General features: G+C 43.5%; 1 protein-coding gene across 1 annotated transcript in view; it reads right to left on the bottom strand.

Moving 5' to 3' along the window:
• The window catches only part of LOC126163045 (uncharacterized), a 630,426-nt gene extending 614,713 nt beyond the window's left edge, over positions 1 to 15,713 (bottom strand). The window contains exon 1 of the mRNA XM_049919928.1: positions 15,578 to 15,713. The gene's annotated coding sequence lies outside the window, so the exon portion shown is untranslated. The remainder of the gene's footprint in view (positions 1 to 15,577) is intronic.
• Positions 15,714 to 25,777: the final 10,064 nt, after the last annotated feature.

Raw genomic sequence — 25,777 nt, 5'->3', positions numbered from 1 at the left:
CCCTCCAAAACATAGCCATCACCGGCACTGAGGCAGAACCAGCTTTCATCAGAAAATACAATAGACCACCATCCCACCCTCCAAAAGATGTCCATCATCGGCACTGAAGCAGAACCAGCTTTCATCAGAAAACACTATAGACCACCATCCCACCCTCCAAAACATGGCCATCACCAGCACTGAGGCAGAACCAGCTTTCATCAGAAAACACAATAGGCCACCATCCCACCCTCCAAAAGATGGCCATCATCGGCACTGAAGCAGAACCAGCTTTCATCAGAAAACACAATAGGCCACCATCCCACCCTCCAAAAGATGGCCATCATCGGCACTGAAGCAGAACCAGCTTTCATCAGAAAACACAATAGACCACCATCCCACCCTCCAAAACATGGCCATCACCGGCACTGAGGCAGAACCAGCTTTCATCAGAAAACTCAATCGACCACCATCCCACCCTCCAAAACATAGCCATCACCGGCACTGAGGCAGAACCAGCTTTCATCAGAAAACACAATAGACCACCATCCCGCCCTCCAAAACAAAGCCATCACCAGCACTGAGGCAGAACCAGCTTTCATCAGAAAACACAATAGACCACCATCTCACCCTCCAAAACATGGCCATCACCGGCACTGAGGCAGAACCAGCTTGCATCAGAAAACTCAATCGACCACCATCCCACCCTCTAAAACATACCCATCACCGGCACTGAGGCAGAACCAGCTTTCATCAGAAAATACAATAGACCACCATCCCACCCTCCAAAAGATGTCCATCATCGGCACTGAAGCAGAACCAGCTTTCATCAGAAAACACAATAGACCACCATCCCACCCTCCAAAACATGGCCATCACCAGCACTGAGGCAGAACCAGCTTTCATCAGAAAACACAATAGGCCACCATTCCACCCTCCAAAAGATGGACATCATCGGCACTGAAGCAGAACCAGCTTTCATCAGAAAACACAATAGACCACCATCCCACCCTCCAAACCATGGCCACCACCGGCACTGAGGCAGAACCAGCTTTCATCAGAAAATACAATAGACCACCATCCCGCCCTCCTAAACAAAGCCATCAACGGCACTGAGGCAGAACCAGCTTTCATCAGAAAACACAATAGGCCACCATCCCACGCTCCAAAAGATGGCCATCATCGGCACTGAAGCAGAACCAACTTTCATCAGAAAACACAATAGACCACCATCCCGCCCTCCAAAACAAAGCCATCACCGGCACTGAGGCAGAACCAGCTTTCATCAGAAAACACAATAGACCACCATCCCAAACTCCAAAAGATGGCCATCATCGGCACTGAAGCAGAACCAGCTTTCATCAGAAAACACAATAGGCTACCATCCCACCCTCCAAAAGATGGCCATCATCGGCACTGAAGCAGAACCAGCTTTCATCAGAAAACACAATAGAGCACCATCCCGCCCTCCAAAACAAAGCCATCACCAGCACTGAGGCAGAACCAGCTTTCATCAGAAAACACAATAGGCCACCATTCCACCCTCCAAAAGATGGCCATCATCGGCACTGAAGCAGAACCAGCTTTCATCAGAAAACACAATAGAGCACCATCCCACCCTCCTAAACATGGCCATCACCGGCACTGAGGCAGAACCAGCTTTCATCAGAAAACTCAATCGACCGCCATCCCACCCGCCAAAACATAGCCATCACCGGAACTGAGGCAGAACCAGCTTTCATCAGAAAATACAATAGACCACCATCCCGCCCTCCAAACCATTGCCATCACTGGCACGGACGCAGAACGAGCTTTCATCAGAAAACACAGTAGACCACCATCCTGCCCTCCAAAACATAGCCATCACCGGCACTGAGGCAGAACCAGCTTTCATCAGAAAATACAATAGACCACCATCCCACCCTCCAAAAGATGTCCATCATCGGCACTGAAGCAGAACCAGCTTTCATCAGAAAAGACTATAGACCACCATCCCACCCTCCAAACCATGGCCACCCCCGGCACTGAGGCAGAACCAGCTTTCATCAGAAAATACAATAGACCGCCATCCCGCCCTCCAAAACAAAGCCATCACCGGCACTGAGGCAGAACCAGCTTTCATCAGAAAACACAATAGACCACCATCACACGCTCCAAAAGATGGCCATCATCGGCACTGAAGCAGAACCAGCTTTCATCAGAAAACACAATAGACCACCATCCCGCCCTCCAAAACAAAGCCATCACCAGCACTGAGGCAGAACCAGCTTTCATCAGAAAACACAATAGGCCACCATGCCACCCTCCAAAAGATGGCCATCATCGGCACTGAAGCAGAACCAGCTTTCATCAGAAAACACAATAGACCACCATCCCACCCTCCAAAAGATGGCCATCATCGGCACTGAAGCAGACCCAGCTTTCATCAGAAAACACAATAGACCACCATCCCACCCTCCAAAACATGGCCATCACCAGCACTGAGGCAGAACCAGCTTTCATCAGAAAACACAATAGGCCACCATCCCACCCTCCAAAAGATGGCCTTCATCGGCACTGAAGCAGAACCAGCTTTCATCAGAAAACACAATAGACCACCATCCCACCCTCCAAACCATGGCCACCACCGGCACTGAGGCAGAACCAGCTTTCATCAGAAAATACAATAGACCACCATCCCTCCCTCCAAAACAAAGCCATCACCGGCACTGTGGCAGAACCTGCTTTCATCAGAAAACACAATAGGCCACCATCCCACCTTCCAAAAGATGGCCATCATCGGCACTGAGGCAGAACCAGCTTTTATCAGAAAACACAATAGGCCACCATCCCACCCTCCAAAAGATGGCCATCATCGGCACTGAAGCAGAACCAGCTTTCATCAGAAAACACAATAGACCACCATCCCACCCTCCAAAACATGGCCATCACCGGCACTGAGGCAGAACCAGCTTTCATCAGAAAACTCAATCGACCACCATCCCACCCTCCAAAACATAGCCATCACCGGCACTGAGGCGGAACCAGCTGTCATCAGAAAACACAATAGTTCACCATCCCGCCCTGCAAAACAAAGCCATCACCAGCACTGAGGCAGAACCAGCTTTCATCAGAAAACACAATAGGCCACCATCCCACCCTCCAAAAGATGGCCATCATCGGCACTGAAGCAGAACCAGCTTTCATCAGAAAACACAATAGACCACCATCCCACCCTCCAAACCATGGCCATCACCGGCACTGAGACAGAACCAGCTTTCATCAGAAAATACATTAGACCACCATCCCGCCCTCAAAAACAAGGCCATCACCGGCACTGAGGCAGAACCAGCTTTCATCAGAAAATACAATAGACCACCATCCCACGCTCCAAAAGATGGCCATCATCGGCACTGAAGCAGAACTAGCTTTCATCAGAAAACACATCAGACCACCATCCCACCCTCCAAACCATGGCCATCACCGGCACTGAGGCAGAACCAGCTTTCATCAGAAAATACAATAGACCAACATCCCGCCCTCCAAAACAAGGCCATCACCGGCACTGAGGCAGAACCAGCTTTCATCAGAAAATACAATAGACCACCATCACACGCTCTAAAAGATGGCCATCATCGGCACTGAAGCAGAACCAGCTTTCATCAGAAAACACAATAGACCACCATCCCGCCCTCCAAAACAAAGCCATCACCAGCACTGAGGCAGAACCAGCTTTCATCAGAAAACACAATAGGCCACCATCCCACCCTCCAAAAGATGGCCATCATCGGCACTGAAGCAGAACCAGCTTTTATCAGAAAACACAATAGGCCACCATCCCACCCTCCAAAAGATGGCCATCACCGGCACTGAGGCAGAACCAACTTTCATCAGAAAACACAATAGGCCACCATCCCACGCTCCAAAAGATGGCCATCATCGGCACTGAAGCAGAACCAGCTTTCATCAGAAAACACAATAGACCACCATCCCGCCCTCCAAAATAAAGCCATCACCAGCACTGAAGCAGAACCAGCTTTCATCAGAAAACACAATGGGCCACCATCACACCCTCCAAAAGATGGCCATCATCGGCACAGAAGCAGAACCAGCTTTCATCAGAAAACACTATAGAGCACCATCCCACCCTCCTAAACATGGCCATCACCGGCACTGAGGCAGAACCAGCTTTCATCAGAAAACTCAATCGACCACCATCCCACCCGCCAAAACATAGCCATCACCGGCACTGAGGCAGAACCAGCTTTCATCAGAAAATACAATAGACCACCATCCCGCCCTCCAAACCATGGCCATCACTGGCACTGAGGCAGAACGAGCTTTCATCAGAAAACACAGTAGACCACCATCCCGCGCTCCAAAACATAGCCATCACCGGCACTGAGGCAGAACCAGCTTTCATCGGAAAACACAATAGACGACCATCCCGCCCTCCAAAACATGACCATCACTGGCACTGCGGCAGAACGAGCTTTCATCAGAAAACACACTAGACCACCATCCCGCCCTCCAGTGAAGTTTCTCTTGACACCACTGAAGTCGCAAACGGTGGTGGTTTGAGGTCAGTCGAATGCACACTAAAATGCATCTGTCTCGGAGCTGACCTTGAAGTAACCGATTTGTAACAGTTCGTTGTGTCACTCTTCTCTAGCGGTTCTGGCGCTGCAGTCCGGAACCGCGGGACTGCTACGGTCGCAGGTTCGAATCCTGCCTCGGGCATGGGTGTGTGTGATGTCCTTAGGTTAGTTAGGTTTAAGTAGTTCTAAGTTCTAGGGGACTTATGACCTAAGATGTTGAGTCCCATAGTGCTCAGAGCCATTTGAACCATTTTTTTGTCACTCTTCTGCCAGCTGCTTCTCAGATTACTGCTGCAGATAAAGTACGGTGCGCCAGATCCATACGCCGAACACGATGGTCTTCCCTCTCGACAGTGTCTCATGGCCGTCCGGACCCCGGTCGTCTTGCGACCGTGCTTTCCCGTGACCACCGTTGCCAACAATCATGTATAGTGGCTACATTTTGCCACGTCTTTCTGCACTATCGCAGAAGGAACACCCACATTCTCGTAGCTCTATTACACGACCTTGTTCAAACTCAATGAGGTGTTGATAATGGCGACCTTGTAGCCTTAAAGGCATTCTTCGGCGTCATGTCACGGACTTCGCGGCGCCTCCCGCCGAAGGTTCTAATCCTCCCTTGGGCATGGGTGTGCGTGTCTTGTTGTTTGTTTAAGTTAGTTTAAGTAGTGTGTAAGTCTAGGGACCGATGACCTAAGCAGTTTGCTTAATTAGAATTCACACACATTCGACTAACATCATCTCACCACGTCCAATCTCACAGGTTACTAACGTTTACGACCGTTACTGCGTGCGTTTATAGCATACCTGGCCTGCATCCTCATAGTGGCACTACTAGCGCCACTCTTATGCGACTGGCATGAAATCTGAATAGACATCATCTTCCAGATGCACAAACACGCCTGCCAACTTTCGTTCATGTCGCACAACTCCTCCTTGGTGCTTCGATTTTTTTCTGTCAGCACATTAATAAATACTATTGATCATTTCTTTTTGTGTTGCCACATTTTTGTTCTAGATCTGGCCTGTCAAGCAAGTGTTTAATAAGTAATAACTGGCGCGTAAACTGTCACCCATTTCATTGAACTCAAGCAGAACTATGTGTCTTGCTACCGTGAATGTTTGTTCCGAATTAGTAGTAACGTTCAGTTAGTACATCCCAAAGGGTTAACTGACGACTGTGGTGGAAGGATGGGTATCGCCGCGCGCGGGATTAGCCGAGCGGAGGGGTTCAAATGGCTCTGAGCACTATGCGACTTAACTTCTGAGGTCATCAGTCGCCTAGAACTTAGAACTAATTAAACCTAACTAACCTAAGGACATCACACACATCCATGCCCGAGGGAGGATTCGAACCTGCGACCGTAGCGGTCACGCGGTTCCAGACAGAAGCGCCTTTAACCGCACGGCCACACCGGCCGGCCATTTAGCCGAGCGGTCTCAGGCGCTTCAGTCATGGCCTGTGCGGCTGGTCCCGGCGGAGGTTCGAGTCCTCCCTCGGGTATGGATGTGTGTGTTTGTCCTTAGGATAATTTAGGTTAAGTAGTGTATAAGCTTAGTGTCTGATGACCTTAGCAGCTAAGTCCCATAAGATTTCACACACATTTGAACATTTTTTGGATGGGTATCCGGTCACAAAGTTAAAGCAAATAAATATTCTAAACCATGCAAACAGCAAACCCATCTTTGCGGTACAAACGCCAGGAAACAGAGAGGTTAAGTGAGATAAAACGCTCCCTAATCTCCCATGATGCTTCCGCGAGATACCGCGAATAGACAACTGGACTGTCGCGCAGTCTACCTCAAATAACAGACCTCTAAACTCTCAATTTGAAATTCTCCAAGCACCTCTGCCACTCTGTCGTATGGGCTGTACCAGCCTGCCACGACCACAGCAACGCCTCTCTGGATTCGATCGATTTTACTGTCACGCCCTATTGATAAGGACAACAAACGTCGTAACAATATTGTTGTTTGCTGTCCGTCGTCTACAGTGATGTATCTGCTGTAATTGCTGCCTGGCGACGAGTGGGGTAAGCGATTCGATTCTCACTTCCTGGGATTATTTATTGTTTAACCTCTGTGAGGTCCAGGGACTTACTTGTTTATGGAATACTGGAGTTTGCTGGAACATTCTATACATATATAAATATGTGCACTCCCTCTTGAGGCAGACTTTTGAATCCGTCCGTTCGTTCGTCTGTTCTCAACAAGTTTTCAGTGTGTAGTGATACTTCTCGTTGATGACACGACTTTCGTAACTAGCCGGCCGGTGTGGCCGAGCGGTTCTAGGCGCTTCAGTCTGGAACCGCGCGACCGCTACGGTCGCAGGTTCGAATCCTGCCTCGGGCATGGATATGTGTGATGTCCTTGGGTTAGTTAGGTTTAAGTAGTTCTAAGTTCTAGGGGACTGATGACCTCAGATGTTAAGTCCCATAGTGCTCAGTGCCATTTGAACCATTTGGCAAACTCTTTATTGACTTGCTCAATTCGTGAAGCTCTTTCTCTTGAATAAATCATACAATTTTCTGAAACTCTAATCATTTGTTTGTATGTCGTAGCTAGTTCGTAATTATGGGTTCTACGAGACTAGCGTCTTGTATAAGGTTTCTTGTACAGGTCTGCCGTACCTCCTAAGAACCCAACTAATAAATCTAAGTCTTCCATTTGTTTCACCTATTACAGATCGTACGTGATCGTCCCTTCTCGGATCGCTTCTTAGCATTACATCTAGATGTGACGTGCTGTGGAAGTTCACCACTAACCTGGTAATCGGATACTGTCGGGTTATTTCCCTTTTCTACGGGCTTCACCTTTCATTTATCCACATTTACAGAGAGGTATCATTCATCACACTAGGAGGACATTTCTTACGATCGTTAAACGCCAACACTTTCCTATGGATCGCCAATGAACAATCTCATAATATTTGATAGGGGATTCATGTACAGTATATTGAGAATATTAGCGGTACTGTCCTCTCTTGGAATACGCTCGAAATTATTATTGTCTCTGTTCAACATTTGCCGCTCATCATAATGTAAGAAATATCTTTGACCAATAACATATGAGTGAAAATACTCCGTATGATAGTATCTTGGTCATCGGTGGACAAAGAAATATAACATCGAACCATTTTTGGAAATCTAGACAGGCGGCATTGTCTATTCACCCACATTTAATATTTGCTTTCTCTCAGTGCGAACTGACTCTTTGGAACAGCTTCATTTCCTCCACGGACGTCATAAAGTTTGAGTTTAGAATATTCTCTTGCTCTGTAATTCTGTACAATTGTTCTTTTAGCCTTTTTTAAGTAGGAGTAACGTGCAGGCTTTTCCATTCATGCTGGATACCTTAACACTGCAATAAAAGGCGGAGTGAAGCTCTATAGAGTGTTCGAGCGATGTACGATTCCTTTTACTAACAGAATTACGAAGAAAACTCACATAAAAGCTTTTAGTGTATTGTAAACTTAATGGACCGAAGTGTACTAAAAAGTAATGACCCAACTGTAAGCACAGCGTCGGTCCCTGCCGTTTACAGTAATACCAGGCTGTACTTCTTGGGGTTAGCTACAGACACAAGGGCAGAAACTACATTTAACCATTAAGAAGAGGCAAAACTTAGGACAGAAACCGATAAGGCAAATCGTGTGAAGCGCTGTCAAAGTAGTGCACACACAGTCCCACGGTACAACCACTCATTACTACTACGATACAACTTTACTATTACTGCTACAACTTTACTGTTACTGTTATCAGTGTTACATATCATATGGAAAAGAAGACCATGAGAGGAGTTGTTTTTCATTTTTTGTGACAATGATTTTATATCAGCTGGTCTGCCTCATGTATCGTTATATCCAAATGGTTTATAAATGTTAATCTACATTCAGGTATGTGATACTATAATAATAGTAATGTATGTAGTGTAATTCATGTAAGCCCTCTCTCAAACCTGTCATGTTATGTCTTCACAGATCCGATGATGGCACCTTTAGTGCGTTGAAACCGGTTATTCAGTAAACAGTATTTAAGCGATCTTGGCTATTGAATTATTTCTATATTTAGATTTTTGTTCATCAGGTTCAGCAACTGTATTAGAAGACTGCCAGTGTGCAGAAATAGCACACTAATTGCGTTAAAAATTATTTCTTTTAACGCAACTGGTGTGCTACTTCTTCACATCGGATGTCTCGTTATTCCATTCACACTGCCACCCCCCCCCCCCCCCCCAATGCAACCGGACTTCTTCTTTGTGCCATCTGTACTTGCTTCACACAGTCAAAGAGAAAGACTGTACGTGATGAAAGCTCAAAAAGTAATAAGACTACTTCACACACTGCAAGTAAAATTATGTTCTAGTACAATTTCACAAGAAGAGTTTTAAATACTTACAGAAAATTGCGAAAAAATTATAATATAAAATACACTCCTGGAAATGGAAAAAAGAACACATTGACACCGGTGTGTCAGACCCACCATACTTGCTCCGGACACTGCGAGAGGGCTGTACAAGCAATGATCACATGCACGGCACAGCGGACACACCAGGAACCGCGGTGTTGGCTGTCGAATGGCGCTAGCTGCGCAGCATTTGTGCACCGCCGCCGTCAGTGTCAGCCAGTTTGCCGTGGCATACGGAGCTCCATCGCAGTCTTTAACACTGGTAGCATGCCGCGACAGCGTGGACGTGAACCGTATGTGCAGTTGACGGACTTTGAACGAGGGCGTATAGTGGGCATGCGGGAGGCCGGGTGGACGTACCGCCGAATTGCTCAACACGTGGGGCGTGAGGTCTCCACAGTACATCGATGTTGTCACCAGTGGTCGGCGGAAGGTGCACGTGCCCGTCGACCTGGGACCGGACCGCAGCGACGCACGGATGCACGCCAAGACCGTAGGATCCTACGCAGTGCCGTAGGGGACCGCACCGCCACTTCCCAGCAAATTAGGGACACTGTTGCTCCTGGGGCATCGGCGAGGACCATTCGCAACCGTCTCCATGAAGCTGGGCTACGGTCCCGCACACCGTTAGGCCGTCTTCCGCTCACGCCCCAACATCGTGCAGCCCGCCTCCAGTGGTGTCGCGACAGGCGTGAATGGAGGGACGAATGGAGACGTGTCGTCTTCAGCGATGAGAGTCGCTTCTGCCTTGGTGCCAATGATGGTCGTATGCGTGTTTGGCGCCGTGCAGGTGAGCGCCACAATCAGGACTGCATACGACCGAGGCACACAGGGCCAACACCCGGCATCATGGTGTGGGGAGCGATCTCCTACACTGGCCGTACACCACTGGTGATCGTCGAGGGGACACTGAATAGTGCACGGTACATCCAAACCGTCATCGAACCCATCGTTCTACCATTCCTAGACCGGCAAGGGAACTTGCTGTTCCAACAGGACAATGCACGTCCGCATGTATCCCGTGCCACCCAACGTGCTCTAGAAGGTGTAAGTCAACTACCCTGGCCAGCAAGATCTCCGGATCTGTCCCCCATTGAGCATGTTTGGGACTGGATGAAGCGTCGTCTCACGCGGTCTGCACGTCCAGCACGAACGCTGGTCCAACTGAGGCGCCAGGTGGAAATGGCATGGCAAGCCGTTCCACAGGACTACATCCAGCATCTCTACGATCGTCTCCATGGGAGAATAGCAGCCTGCATTGCTGCGAAAGGTGGATATACACTGTACTAGTGCCGACATTGTGCATGCTCTGTTGCCTGTGTCTATGTGCCTGTGGTTCTGTCAGTGTGATCATGTGATGTATCTGACCCCAGGAATGTGTCAATAAAGTTTCCCCCTTCCTGGGACAACGAATTCACGGTGTTCTTATTTCAATTTCCAGGAGTGTAAAAATATCGACTCATATTATTTCCATTTCGAAATCGATAGGTTTATATCGATATATGTTGCAGATACATGTCGATGTATTTTGGAAAAAAATAGATATATCGGTATTTTATCAACAGAGCTAACAGGCGGCTTTGCTGTGGCGCGTTTATTGAGTAACATGATTAATATTTTGCGTGTAGGGCTGTCGGTGTCGTAGTGGCACATGACCATAAAAATTTAAAAAGTGTCACGACAGACTTTTGAGGAATCAAAAATATAAACGTAGTCTTTGTTCCGCCTTAGTCGACTTATGTATTAACTTGCGACCGTCACAGACCTTGCACGATCCTGGCAATACAGGGTCCTATCAATAAAGATTGTAAGCTAGCTGCCTATGCAGCCTGCAAGTCAAAACGAAGATGAAAAACACACTCTACAAGAGGATAAATAGGGGTTACATGGTTTGTATACTGGGAAACAGCAGCTTGTTTATTTATTTATTTTATTTATTTATTTATTGTTCCGTGGGACCAAATTAAGGAGAAGTCTCCATGATCATGGAACGAGTGAATACATGAAATTATAACACGATTGTAGAAACAGATAAAATGAAATATAAAAAAAAACATATTCAGGTGACAAGTCGTAAGTTTAAATGAAGACAATCAACAATGTAACACTGGAATTTGCTTAATTTTTTAGCTCTTCCAGGAGCTCCTCGACAGAATAGAAGGAGTGAGCCATGAGGAAACTCTTCAGTTTAGACTTAAAAGAGTTTGGGCTACTGCTAAGATTTTTGAGTTCTTGTGGTAGCTTATTGAAAATGGATGCAGCAGAATACTGCACTCCTTTCTGCACAAGAGTCAAGGAAGTGCATTCTACATGCAGATTTGATTTCTGCCTAGTATTAACTGAGTGAAAGCTGCTAACTCTTGGGAATAAGCTAATATTGCTAACAGCAAACGACATTAAAGAAAATATATACTGTGAGGGCAATGTCAGAATTCCCAGACTATTGAATAGGGGTCGACAAGAGGTTCTCGAACTTACACCACATATAGCTCGAACAGCCCTTTTTTGAGCCAAAAATACCCTTTTTGAATCAGAAGAATTACCCCAAAAAATAATACCATACGACATAAGCGTATGAAAATATGCGAAGTAGACTACTTTTCGTGTTGAAGTGTCACTTATTTCAGATACTGTTCTAATGGTAAATAAAGCAGCATTTAGCTTCTGAACAAGATCCTGGACATGGGCTTTCCACAACAGCTTACTATCTATCCGAACGCCTAGGAATTTGAACTGTTCCGTCACGCTTATAATATGTCCATTCTGTCTGGTCAAAATATCGGTTCTTGTTGAATTGTGAGTTAGAAACTGTAAAAACTGAGTCTTACTGTGATTTAGCATCAAATTATTTTCCAAAAGCCACGAACTTATTTCATGAATTACATTATTTGTTACTGTTTCAATATTACACACAAGATCCTTCACTATCAAGCTGGTGTCATCAGCAAACAGAAATATTTTTGAATCACCTGTAATACTAGAAGTCATATCATTTATATAAATAAGAAACAGCAGTGGCCCCAGCACCGACCCTTGGGGAACGCCCCACTTAACAGTGCCCCATTGGGACTGAACATCACTACCACTCTCAATATTGCGGAGAATTACCCTCTGCTTTCTGTTCTTAAAGTAAGAGGCGAACCAATTGTAAGCTACTCCCCTTACTCCATAATGGTCCAACTTCTGCAGTAATATTTTGTGGTCAACGCAGTCGAAAGCCTTCGTTAAATCAAAGAAAACACCTAGCGTTCGCAACCTTTTATTTAATCCGTCCAAAACCTCACAGAGAAAAGAGAATATAGCATTTTCAGTTGTTAAACCATTTCTAAAACCAAACTGTACATTTGACAGCAAATTATGTGAATTTAAATGCTCCAGTAACCTTGTATATACAACCTTCTCGATAACTTTAGCAAACACCGATGGCATAGAAATAGGTCTAAAATTGTCAACATTGTCAATGTCTCCCTTTTTATAAAGTGGCTTCACTACCGAGTACTTTAATCAGTCAGGAAACCGACCACTCCTAAAGGAAAAGTTACAGATATGGCTGAGAACTGGGATAACATACATAGAACAATACTTCAGTATTCTGCTAGATACCCCGTCATATCCATGAGAGTTCTTGGTCTTTAGTGATTTAATTATTAAATCAATCTCCCCCTTGTCAGTATCATGGAGGAGCATTTCAGGTAACAGTCTCGGAACACTTTTTTCTAAGAGCGCTATATGATTCCCTGTTGGGACTAGGTTTCTATTTAGTTCACCTGCTATATTCAGAAAGTGATTATTAAATACTGTACATATATGCGACTTATCAGTAACACGGACATTCACACTACGCACTGATTCTATATCCTCGACCTGTCTCTGCAGACCAGCAACTTCCTTTACGACTGACCATATGGTTTTAATTTTATCCTGAGACTTAGCTATTCTATCTGCATACCACATACTTTTTGCCTTCCTAATAACATTTTTAAGCACCTTACAATACTGTTTGTAATGGGCTGCTGCATTTAGATTTTGACTGTTTCTAACGTTTTGATATAATTGCCACTTGTTCTACAAGATATTCTTATCCCTCTAGTCAGCCACCCAGGCTGCCTGTTTGTGCTAGTACCCTGTTTTAAACGTTCTAACGGAAAGCAACTTTCAAAGAGCATGAGAAAAGTCTTGAGAAAAGCATTATATTTATCGTCTACTGTATCAGCACTATAAACATCTTGCCACTCTTGTTCCTTTATAAGGACAAAGGTCTCTACAGCAACTGGATCAGCTTTCCTGAACAGCTGATGACGTGTTGCAGCATAAAAATCTTTTAAAGTTAAAATTTGCGCATCATGATCTGAAAGGCCATTCACCTTTTAGCTAACAGAATGCCCTTCTAGTAATGAGGAATGAACAAAAATGTTGTCTATGGTTGTTCTACTGTTCCCTTGCACTCTCGTTGGAAAGAATACGGTTTGCATAAGATTATATGAATTAAAGAGGTCTACCAGCATCCTCTTCCTTGCACAATCACTTATACAATTAATATTGTCTAAGAAAGAGATTGCATACGAGACACTACGTGAATGCTGTTCAGGTGTGTGAGACCCAAACCAGGTCGGAGTGACAGGAAACACTTAGTGTAGACGAAGATGGGCGGCGCGATTACCTGTATGCTGGTTTGCCCTCCGAGAGAGTGTAACGGAAATATTGAATAATTTTAGGGGGCGTTCATTCATAGAAAAACGCCTACATGTCGTGAGAACTTGCTTCGAAAACTTCAAGAAGCATATTTGAAGATATAAACTACGAATATTCTACAGCCTTTCAACTACAAGGTATGCCAGGAGGAATGGTCACTATTTCGGTATACGACAAGAACGATTGGAGCAAAAACGTCTTGTAAATGTGAGCTCTAAAATGCATAGCGTACGAGTTATGAGCTTTTGTGCGTCTTCGGTACTGTGAAACTAACCTCTTCTACTGTAAGATCCTTGCTTTCCATGGTTTGGGAGGTGGTAGTATTGGCCAAAACAAAACAAAAAACAAAAATTTCCAAGTACACATGGGCTTTGAAATGCATACGTTAAGAGCTACGAGTACTTGTTCTACTTCGATACTATCCCTTCTACAGCTTCAGTTTGGATCCGTGCGACCGCTACGGTCGCAGGCTCGAATCCTGCCTCGGGCATGGATGTGTGTGATGTCCTTAGGTTAGTTAGGTTTAAGTAGTTCTAAATTCTAGGGGACTGATGACCTCACATGTTAAGTGCCATAGTGCTCAGAGCCACTTGAACCAATTCTCCTACAGCAAGCTCTTTGCTTTCCATACTTCGAGAGATGGTAGTACAGACCAAAAAATAAATAAATGTCCTGCAAACATGGGCTCTAAAGTGCGTACGTTAAGAGCTACCAGGACGTCTTCAGTAGAAGAGATGATTAACACATGCTCATAGCTCTTAACATACGCGCCGGCCGGACTGGCCGAGCGGTTCTAGGCACTACAGCTGGAGCAGTGCGACCGCTACGGTCGCAGGTTCGAATCCTGCCTCGGGTATGGATGTGTGTGATGTCCTTAGGTTAGTTAGGTTTAAGTAGTTCTAATTTCTAGAGGACTGATGACATCAGCAGTTGAGTCCCATAGTGCTCAGAGCCATTTGAACCACTTGAATCTTAACATACGCACTTTAGACCCCGTGTTTACTGGGCATTTATATATTTTTTGGTCCTTACTACCGTCTCTCAAAATATGGAAAGCAAAGAGGTTGCTGTAGAAGAGATTTGTTTCACAGTATCGAAGATGAACAAGTACTCTTAGCTCTTAAGGTATGCATTTTAGAGGCCACGTTTACCAGATTTTTTAACTTAGAATGATGGTTCCTATCATATACCTAAATAATGACCATTACTCCTGGGACACCCCATATTTCCCGTGTAACAAGAAAAGATAAAAACCATTCGAATATCAGCTCGCTGCCGGCCGCGGTGGTCTCGCGGTTCTAGGCGCGCAGTCCGGAACCGTGCGACTGCTACGGTCGCAGGTTCGAATCCTGCCTCGGGCATGGGTGTGTGTGATGTCCTTAGGTTAGTTACGTTTAAGTAGTTCTAAGTTCTAGGGGACTGATGACCACAGCTGTTAAGTCCTATAGTGCTCAGAGCCATTTGAACCATTTGAACCATCAGCTCGCTCTGAGTTGCACAAACAGCAATTCTTCACTCCTTTCGTGGAAGGAAGAGGATGAGACTTTAATGTAAGCTACAACAAAACTTAGCCTCTGCCTTGTACTTCACAGTTTTTTGAAGAGGACAAATATCGATGTAGAACCAGTATTTAGTCGCTTTATGTAATAGTGAAATATGGAGATGAGTTGAACGACATTGACAACATGCATTTTTGGGTGATTCGCGTTGACAGCGAAAACATCTACTTGATATATTTGTAATGTAAACGGTCTGGTCTAAGTTACCCTCTAACTTTCCGAAAAAGCGTTCGTTGGAAAAGAAACGACATACTAAATGGTATTTTCAAGAAATTAATAAAATTACGTAGAAACGGAACCAATAAGAAATCAAGAATTACAAACGGCAACTACTCGTGGTTTACAGCTAAAACAAGGAACTTACGGTTCGAGGTCATGAGTGCACAAATCTGAAACACATCCCGCTCAATCCGGAACGCGGAATCAGGCGCACGCGTCGGCTCGCTCAGCCGTATTGAAACTACCGTCAGCCAGAGTGTGGGTACTGGCGGCGCGGCCCGTCCGGGCTTAATTTCCGACTGCAGGGTATTGCACCATACGGCGGACCTCTGGCTGCTATCAGCGGCGCCGGAAACCCACAAGCGAGATAACCGCCCTGGTGCGTGCCGCGCCATCTCACCATCAGGTAGAAGGGCAGTGCCCCAGCCAGCCGGCCGAGGGGTCAGCGCTAAACGGGGCCACGTACACGCTGAAGCCGAAACTTCCCGACAGACTGGGCAGCGGCATAGCTGCTCGTGGACAAATCCATCCAAATGACCGGTCTGTGCAAAGAAGTGGATCAACCATTTTGCTAACCTTCCACACTTGTCGCAGGCTTAGGAATGTGACAGTCGTTTCGTATGCTTGTAATAACCCTCAGCTGGAGATCTAGTCCGACTAGGCAACCACAAGGCACCAGTGTCCACTGCGACACTTACGAGGGTCACTCCAAAAGAAATGCACACTATTTTTGTAAAAATAGAGTTTTCATTCTGCATGTGTGAAAGCTTTACAGTGTGAAGATACATCCTTCCCGCTGTAAGTAGGCTGTTTATGTTTTCTTATTGGCAACGTTACGTAGCGCTCTGTATGAAAATCACTGGCTGTGCTGTGTGCTGTCTGTGGCTAGTTTGCATTGTTGTCTGCCATTGCAGTGTTGGGCAGCGGCAGCTGGATGTGAACAGCGCGTAGCGTTGCGCAGTTAGAGGTGAGCCGCCAGCAGTGGTGGATGTGAGGAGAGAGATGGCGGAGTTTTGAAATTACATATATTATGACTTGTGATGATATTAAGGTAAATACATTGTTCGTTCTCCATTAAAATCTTTCATTTGCTAACTATCCCTATCAGTAGTTAGTGCCTTCCGTAGTTTGAATCTTTTATTTAGCTGGCAGTAGTGGCGCTCGCTGTATTGCAGTAGTTCGAGTAATGAAGATTTTTGTGAGGTAAGTGATTTGTGAAAGGTATAGATTAATGTTAGTCAGGGCCATTCTTTTGTAGGGAATTTTGAAAGTCAGATTGCGTTGCGCTAAAAATATTGTGTGTCAGTTTAAGCACAGTCTTGTATAATTTTTCTAAGGGCATGTTTCACCGCTTGTTTTCAAACTTAGTTCAACCTGTTCCCGTGAGTGGCGCCGTCACAGCATGTCTTCAAGATGGCTGCTACACTTGACGTCCGTCAGAAGCAACGTGCTGTCATAGAATTCCTGTGCTGTGAAAACGAGACAGTGGGAAACATCCACAAGAGGTTGAAAAAGGTGTATGGAGATGCTGCTGTCGATCGCAGTACATTTAGTCGGTGGGCAAGCAGATTACATGATGAAAGCGGGCACGGCAATATTGAGGATTGTCCTCGCAGCGGGAGGCCTCGTACTGCACACACTCCAGACAATGTGCAGAGAGTTAACGAATTGGTGACTGCTGACAGGCGCATCACAGTGAACGGATTGTCACGCTACGTTGGGATAGGGGAAGGAAGTGTTTGCAGAATACTGAATGTGTTGGCATTAAAAAAGGTTTGTGCCAGGTGGGTTCCCAGGATGTTGACAGTGGCTCACAAAGAAACAAGAAAAACGGTATGCAGCGAACTTTTGGAACAGTACGAGAATGGTGGAGATGAATTTCTTGGAAGAATTGTGACAGGTGATGAAACATGGCTCCATCATTTTTCACCAGAGACGAAGAGGCAATCAATGGAGTGGCATCATGCAAATTCACCCAAGAAAAAGAATTCAGAACCACACCTTCTGCTGGAAAAGTTTTGGCTAAGGTGTTTTTCGATTCCGAAGAACTCTTGCTTGTGGACATCATGCCAAGTTCCGGCTTAGGTGGCCGAGCGGTTGTAGGCGCTTCAGTCTGGAACGGCGCGACCGTTATGGTCGCAGGTTCGAATCCTGCCTCGGGCATGGATGTGTGTGATGTCCTTAGGTTAGTTATGTTTAAGTAGTTCTAAGTTCTATGGAACTGATGACCTCAGAAGTTAAGTCCCATGGTGCTGAGAACCATTTGAACCAATCATGCCAAGTGGAACCACCATAAATTCTGATGCATATGTGACGACACTGAAGAAACTTCAAGCTCGACTGAGTCGTGTTCGGCCACATCGGCTGTTGCATGACAATGCACGACAATGCACAGCCACATGTCAGTCAAAAAACCATGGAAGCGATCACAAAACTCGGATGGACAACACTAAAACACCTGCCTTACAGTCCCGACCTGGCTCCATGTGACTATCATCTCTTTGGGAAACTGAAAGACTCTCTTCGTGGAACAAGTTTTGAAGATGATGACTCCCTTGTGCACGCTACCAAACAGTGGCTCCAACAGTTGAGAGGGATTTAAATTATGTGGAGAAATGAAAATCTTGTTCCTAAAGGATGTATCTACACACTGTAAAACTTTCAAACATGTAGAATAAAAGATGGATTTTAAAAAAACAGTGTACATTTCTTTTATTTCCTTTGGAGTGACCCTCGTAATTTCACCTGGAGGCATTGCGGGAATGTGACGAGGCAAGGAAAATATTACACGAATGGGGAAATTATTCTAGCGACAATACGACCTTATACTTCCTCAAAACAGCTACGACACTTAACAGCTGTAATACCGGTGGTTCCTAGATCTACGGCAAGAAGAGAAATTGAGCCCATACAGCAGGATTCTTGCAGGCCGTACTTTTCTTGAAGTGAAATGTTCAGTTTAAAAAGCGTGTGCTTTAGTATCTAAGAATTTAATATTTAAGTTTGTTGATTATGGAAAGTGCTTTACTAAAGGTCCCCCCTCCCCCCCAAGCAAAAGTTTTTTGGCTTCCTTGAAGTTATCTACTGGGCTTTTTCTCTTTTAAAAACGTAACGTATAAGGGTGAAGTCCAAAATTGTTTAGGGGGAGTTATATTTATTTGAAAAAGCAACGTAAACAGTAGCAAGAAAGTAGGCAAAATTTATACTTCTGGTTTTCCAATACTTCACTGTTTCATTGGCTGGATAGGCTGTCGACCGTTAGTACATGTTTTAAACCACTAAATGAACTTGTAAATGAGTTGTCCTAGCTTCAATATAATACTATTCAGACTGCGTTTCTTCCCAACCGCTGGGTAAGATCTTAGGAAAAGAATAATGTTATTTACTTATCCATTAGACACAACACACGGTCAAATCCTGTAAAAAGAGTAAGTCTATTGATGAGCTTTTCCTATTAACAGGACTATCCTCCCACAGTGTACATTATTTGGAAACTAAACTAAATTTAGTAGAATGGTTATACGTGGCAACATAGACAGGGTTTTCTGTTATTTAGGTAAAACCATACTAAATTACAATAGTAGTGGTAGATTTATAAGAGGTACTACTCGAAAAGGTACAATGTCTTCTTTTTTATTAGACAAATGAAGATTAACAGAGTATATACTGTATTGGTTAAAAACAGTCTTGGTTGCAATTTTAGTTTTTTATTTTTCAGCGACGTGTTTCGCCTTATTTAGGCATCTTCAGGTTATCTACATAGAAAACAGAGAATACATCTATTTAACAATCGCGGTCGCGTTGTGCAGGCTTGGATAACCCCTTTTTTTATAGCTACATTGAAATGTGTAAAATACGTCATCATTTAAAGCGACAAACTCGTAAGTATCCTATTTGAGTCAAAAAACCCTAATGGCTTGGCTAAGAAGACGACATAAGACCAGAGAGGAACAGGTCTCATATTTAGGCAGAATTACGAGAGCTATAAAAAAAAGGGGGGGGGAGTTTACCCGCATAACGCCCGTCTTCCACGTTGGAGTGTATTTTTAAGCCTAATAATTTTAATTGTATTTTATAAAAAAAAGTTTTCTTGCTAGAAGTTCTAGCTCCGATCACGCAGTATTGTTATATTTATCTGAAATTACGGTCCTGTATTTTTAATGTTCTCGTTCTAGTGGTATATGATGCGAAAAATCTGTTTATGTACTGCATCTGTGTTTTGTATTATACACCTCGTTTTCTCATTTTAAATTTACCACCTTCATTTATATTTTACTTCGTCAAAATTTTAGGATAAGTTATTGCACAGGTGTTGCCCCTAGTAATTCCATCTTATCAATGTTTTATGTGCATCACATTTATAAAGTTTTAGTGGGTATGTATATCCAGTTTACGATCTCTCATTCTTATCACTGCTGCGTCGCAGCGCCACCTATTGAGGTGATTCTGTATTAGGCTTCAGTAGTAGCACACGACGCTGTGGTGCATTATGCTTACTACCTGAGGCCCCATCTAACTCTGTTACTCGCTCCTGTGAACGGGAACGCGTTATGCAGATCTTGGTGCCTCTCGCGTCCATCTAGAAAAGGTAACGATTTTACTATTTTATATTTCTAGTTTTTACTGAGTTTAGCGAAGGTGATGTTGGCCTGATATATTTGACGATGCCCTTTGGCTACACTGACTAAAGGATTGTTCTAAGAAATACCAAGTTAAGGTATTTGCTCTTTCAATAGTTGATCTGTTTATACATGCTTATAGGTTATCCAAGCCTGCACAACGCGATCGCGATTCTTAGATGGATATATTTGTTCTCTGTTTTATATGCAGATAACCTGAAGATGCCTAAATAAGGCGAAACGCGTCGTTGAAAACTAAAAAACTAAAATTGCAACCAAGGCTGTTTTTAACCAATAATGTTAAGCACTGGTTTGCTGTATGCCACATATGAATTGGAAGAATTTCTATAGTATATATTGTCTTCTTTAATCGCTGTCTACACAGATAAAAAATCGTGCTTATTGTCGTTGTCCTTTTCACTCGATGCACTTCACATTAAAAAATGTCAATGTTTTTCACATATTACAGAAAAAATGAAGTTCCTTTTTTCCCAAGTATATTCACAAAGAAAATACCCCAGGAGACTGCATAATGTACACTGGTTTGTAGTAGACTGTTTCATCTGCTACCAAATTTGGATATAAGGCGTTGGCTTTAATCTGTCATCAACTAATAGTTATAACGGCCATATGTGTCTGTTATCAAAGCTATCTCTGGTTATAGTCTGTAGCTGACTTCATTTCATCTTGCGAAGCTACCTAATGAAGTGTTTAGCTTGCAGTCTGGTAGAATCATGGCTGCTGGCAGAGGTTTGGTCACTCTCCCTGCCTCCTACCCGTAACAACGTGTTTACACGAAGTCTGCCGGCGACACTGACGCAAAACATAGTGACAATTGGTCTACATGGTTGGTTGTTGCTTGCATTCTGCTTGGAACGTTTTACTGTGTCTTTATAACCGATGTGCCTTCTCGTACTTATTTCGAAGTTTGTGTCGCTAATGATTTTCACGGATCGTTCACCTGTCAACAAACACTCAGCGACGACCGTTCTTAGTACTTGTCTCACAGTGTATCTGTATGGAGTGTGTACATTCCTAAATTTACAAGGAAAGTGGTGTGCAGGTATATGTATAAAAATATAATTAAACAAATTAATTACACCATTGTCATGTTTGATTTTTTATAGATTTTGCAGCTAATAAACTGTCTCACTTTTAATTCACAAATCTCGTAAATTGTAAGTCAGTGGTGGAGTCAACTTACATCGATTCGTGTATTCTCTAAGCTGTTGAGATTTACAAAATTTGGTTATATGCTTCTTCTTCCGCCATAGTTACTTCTCATTTTTGAGCGTGAATACAATACTGATTTTTATCGGACTTCCTCTACAGATGCAGGCAGCTACAGTAACATGACATTAGCATAATGCGCGGAAGAAAACAAAACTTTCGTGGTTTTGCACTAAAAGGAACTCACATTTCATACTTCCATAAAAATTATTATTCAGGTAACACAACGTCTACTACACACTTCTCACAAGAATACGTCTTCTCCCTACGAGCACTAAAGACAGTCCATCTAAAAAAAATTGGAGTTTCCATCATCTGTCATTCCCTTCCGGCGTAGCAAAATACATCTTTGCCGACGTTTACAGTGGCCGCGATAGTGTTTATTGTCATTGGTAATAACTTTTACCAGCCGGCCGCGGTGGTCTCGCGGTTCTAGGCGCGCAGTCCGGAACCGTGCGACTGCTACTGTCGCAGGTTCGAATCCTGCCTCGGGCGTGGATGTGTGTGATGTCCTTAGGTTAGTTAGGTTTAAGTAGTTCTAAGTTCTAGGGGACTGATGACCACAGCTGTTAAGTCCCATGGTGCTAAGAGCCATTTGAACCATTTGAATAACTTTTACCGTACCGTCCCAGGCTTCTCCTTATGTATCTGTACAACTGCCATCACACTGTGCGGTGACATGCAACACTGTCCGCCTCGCACAGTGTTTTGTATACACTCATACAGCTTAAATGTAAATTTTGCCGATAGAGGTACGGTGACCTTTATTTGTCGGCGTATTTTTCTTTGTATATTGGATTGGAGATGTCAGCTTGTCTTGCATACATATTATCTTACAGGAAATACATAACTTACATACGGAATGATAATTCATTAAGTATTTTCATGAGAGCGCTGCGAGAACGGCTACTTGTCCGTTTGGTAACATTGTCAGTCTCTGTGCGCATGCGCACAAAATTATTTGTTGGCTGTGCAACAGCCGTTAATGCTCCACGTATTATTGTGTACGGTCGTTCGCGCTTCCGTTCGCGCTTTCAGTGTCATTTTCACACTGAGTGCCGTACTATCCGCCGAATAACTTGCTGTGACGTGATTTCCCATTGTGTGTGCGGTGCATGTGCGTTTACTCTTCAAGAACGGATGCTGTGGCAGATAATTCACCTTTGATACGGTCCGGGAAGGATCTTCTCCGTTGTATCCACATTTTCAGTGGGGTGGATACTGCACATAAACACCCGACGTCAAGGTAAGTGATGCTTGCACAATTGTAGTTTGCTGATTAGCATATCAGACGTTGCGTAGCATAACACTACCAAAATTGATTCATTGCACTATTGCACACGCGTTTGGATACCACTATATATTTCGTCGTTCACTTTGTCGTGAGAGTCGTTTTAGCCCTCGAGTTCTTTTTTTTTTTCTTTTTTTTTGTCAGTTTTTCAAGTTCGTCTTTTACATATGGCTCGATGTACACTTAAAATTCACATAAACATTTTGACATAACAATGCGTATTACAATGGCTTACATCTAAGGCTGACATTCCACCCATTATTTGTATCATACACAGAAAATTCTTAAATACTAAAACATTACAAAATTCCTTCTTCAATTACAGTTACTGGTTAATATAGTTTGTTAGTTAACTTAAAAAAAATTCCTTTGTACATAAATACAAATAACTTATTTACATTTCATTACATTGTCACTATATATGCATTTAATGCATCCACCTTTTATTTTTCAGTCATGCATACATCAGTTATGAGAGTTTAATATTTTCCTAGGGAGAAATAGAGAAAAACATTTATATCAGGATTCTACATTATGCGTTGCTGGCTTAACTACGCTTTGGCGCTGCCTCCTGCGTTGGGGAGGGAATATAGAATATTATTCTACGGGTTTATTGATTACTAAGGAAATGCGGTTGGTGCTTTCTTAAATCACTTAACAAGGAACTCCTTTTTCATGGAACCGAAACGTATCAACGGCTAAGGTACTATGTACCGTAGCGTTGCTTACATTTATGTGTAGCTTTCTATTCGTAACGCAGAAGTTTTTGCATTACCTCATGCTTATCTCTTTACAATTACGTGGAAATGCCGTCGTTTATATTCACATGTGACGCGATATGAATTGATTAGATTCATTTGAGGTCACATACCTCTGTGTTTATGTGCACTTTGTAGTCAGTAGGTACGGGTAAATGTTTTGTAGTTGCACTGCGACGATGTATATTCTTGTTCTTCATTTGCTTGATGACCAAAATATACACATAGAAATACTAATAACTAAATCATTTCTTTGAGGTGCGGCCCGTGTTTTCATTTGGTACCTGTAACACCCATCGTAAATCTCTTCTTCTGCGCCGTGTCGATGCACTGGTCATGCAATATATAAAAGAAAAATTTATAACTAACTTAAAAACTAATTGTGTTTCGTAGCTCATAGGTCACTCATATACTCGGTCATCACATTCGTTCGCAGACGTTTTTCATATTTCATTCTCATTTCTTTATATATTTATTCACTTGCATTTTCATTCTTTTTGTTCATTTACCCTACAAAGAAAATTACTGTGAAATCTCGTATGGTATCTTATCTTTTGTTAGCTAACACGTGCTGTATGTTTCGTTGTAATGCTTTCTTTTACTTCTAGTAACAATGTATATATCTTCGTGAAACTTTCTGGCAGATTAAAACTGTGTGCAAGACCGAGACTCGAACTCGGGATCTTTGCCTTTCGCGAGCAAGTGCTCTACCAACTGAGCTACCCAAGCACGACTCACAGCCAGTCCTCACAGCTTTTACTTCTGCCAGTACCTCGTCTCCTACCTTCCAAACTTTACTGAATCTCTCCTGCGAACCTTGCAGAACTAGCACTCCTGAAAGAAAGGCTATTGCAGAGACATGGCTTAGCCACAAACTGGGGGATGTTCCCTGAATGAAGGTTCGCAGGAGAGCTTCTGTAAAGTTTGGAAGGTAGGAGACGAGGTACTGGCAGAAGTAAAGCTGTGAGGACGGGGCGTGAGTCGTGCTTGGGTAGCTCAGTTGGTAGAGCACTTGCCCGTGAAAGGCAAAGGTCCCGAATTCGAGTCTCGGCCCGGCACACAGTTTTAATCTGCCAGAAAGTTTCATATCAGCACACACTCCGCTGCAGAGTGAAAATCTCATTCTGGTATATATCTTCGTATTGACGTAACTTCGCATGTTGATATAACATATTCTTTCGTTCCCTGATAGTGAATATAGTTGTTTAGTGTTATTATTTATTTTGAAGTTGAATTTGATTATTGTGTAGCTTCGCATTTCTATTTGGTTGCGCCGCGAGTTAGCCTGTTGCGCTTGCACAAGGTCAATGTTTCTTCCCTAGTACTGATGTAAGCATGCATTGTTGAGCGCGCACAGCTGAGTCGTACGCTGCTCCAGTTTGCATTTCGCTTCGCGTGAAGCTGTGTTTTTACACTTCCATCTTGTCAAATGTTTGTCTTTGCTTACAAAACAAGAAAATTCCTTAAATCTATATATATATTTCATTCAAAAATACACATAATAAAATATTTTACTTATAAAACTGACATTACTTACCTGATTACTGCATGCACTTGGTCTTCTAGTGAATTTTTCGTCGATTCTATTTTATGTTGGTATAGATCGTCTTTTGTCACCTTGCTCATCGAATCATACGAAACATGTTTGAAAATCTGATTTGCCCCCACCTCTTGTAAGGTCTATAGTATGGGGCTCAACTACGACCGATTCGGGTTTTCCTGCAGTGTGGTCTGATTTACTTCTGTGCACGGAAAAGTTTCTCTCAGTTGTACTGTGTGATTCTTTCTCCAGTTTGTATCATTACCAGCTCTTGACATACTTTTTCGAGGGTTCATATGACTGTTATGAAATGTGATTTTGTTGGGCAAAGGTTGGCTGCAGTACGGCACGTGGCATGTTACTGTTGTTGCCGCGCGCCGGCCATTGGTGCGGTTGACTGTTTTTATTTACACGAGGTGCATAATTTTGAGATGAGGGATTGCAATTAGTTTGTGGATGGTAGTCGTTTCTGTTATACGGAAAATTTCGTTTAAATCTTTTGTTCTTGCCGTTTCCATTCCCGTATCCATTACCACGGTTAATGTATCCTTGCGGTTGCGCGTACCAGCCTTGCTGTTATGTTCGCGTCTGGCTTTTTGTATTGACGATTCGAGCTATGTTGTTGTGGTGTTTGGCTGTCCGACGCCCTATTTGTTATTACTTTCTCTTCATATATTAGGTCGATTGTATCTAAAATGGATAGAAAATATTTTGTGTCATGGTCAGGTGTAGTAACTAATTTGTCACGAATGTGTGATGGCAAACAAGTTTTTAAAATTATTAAAACATCAATATGAGAAATAGGATTCGTCCAATAACGTGTTTTATTGAGATACTTCTCAAAATAGCCTCGCAAGTTACCATATTTGCTATTAAAAGGAGTGGGTTTAAAAATCTCTCGCCGAAG

The sequence above is a fragment of the Schistocerca cancellata genome, chromosome 2 (assembly GCF_023864275.1).
Source record: "Schistocerca cancellata isolate TAMUIC-IGC-003103 chromosome 2, iqSchCanc2.1, whole genome shotgun sequence".
NCBI lineage: Eukaryota > Metazoa > Arthropoda > Insecta > Orthoptera > Acrididae > Schistocerca > Schistocerca cancellata.
The sequence above is the reverse complement of the archived record's forward strand: the minus strand, read 5'-3'. Positions and strand labels throughout refer to the sequence as shown.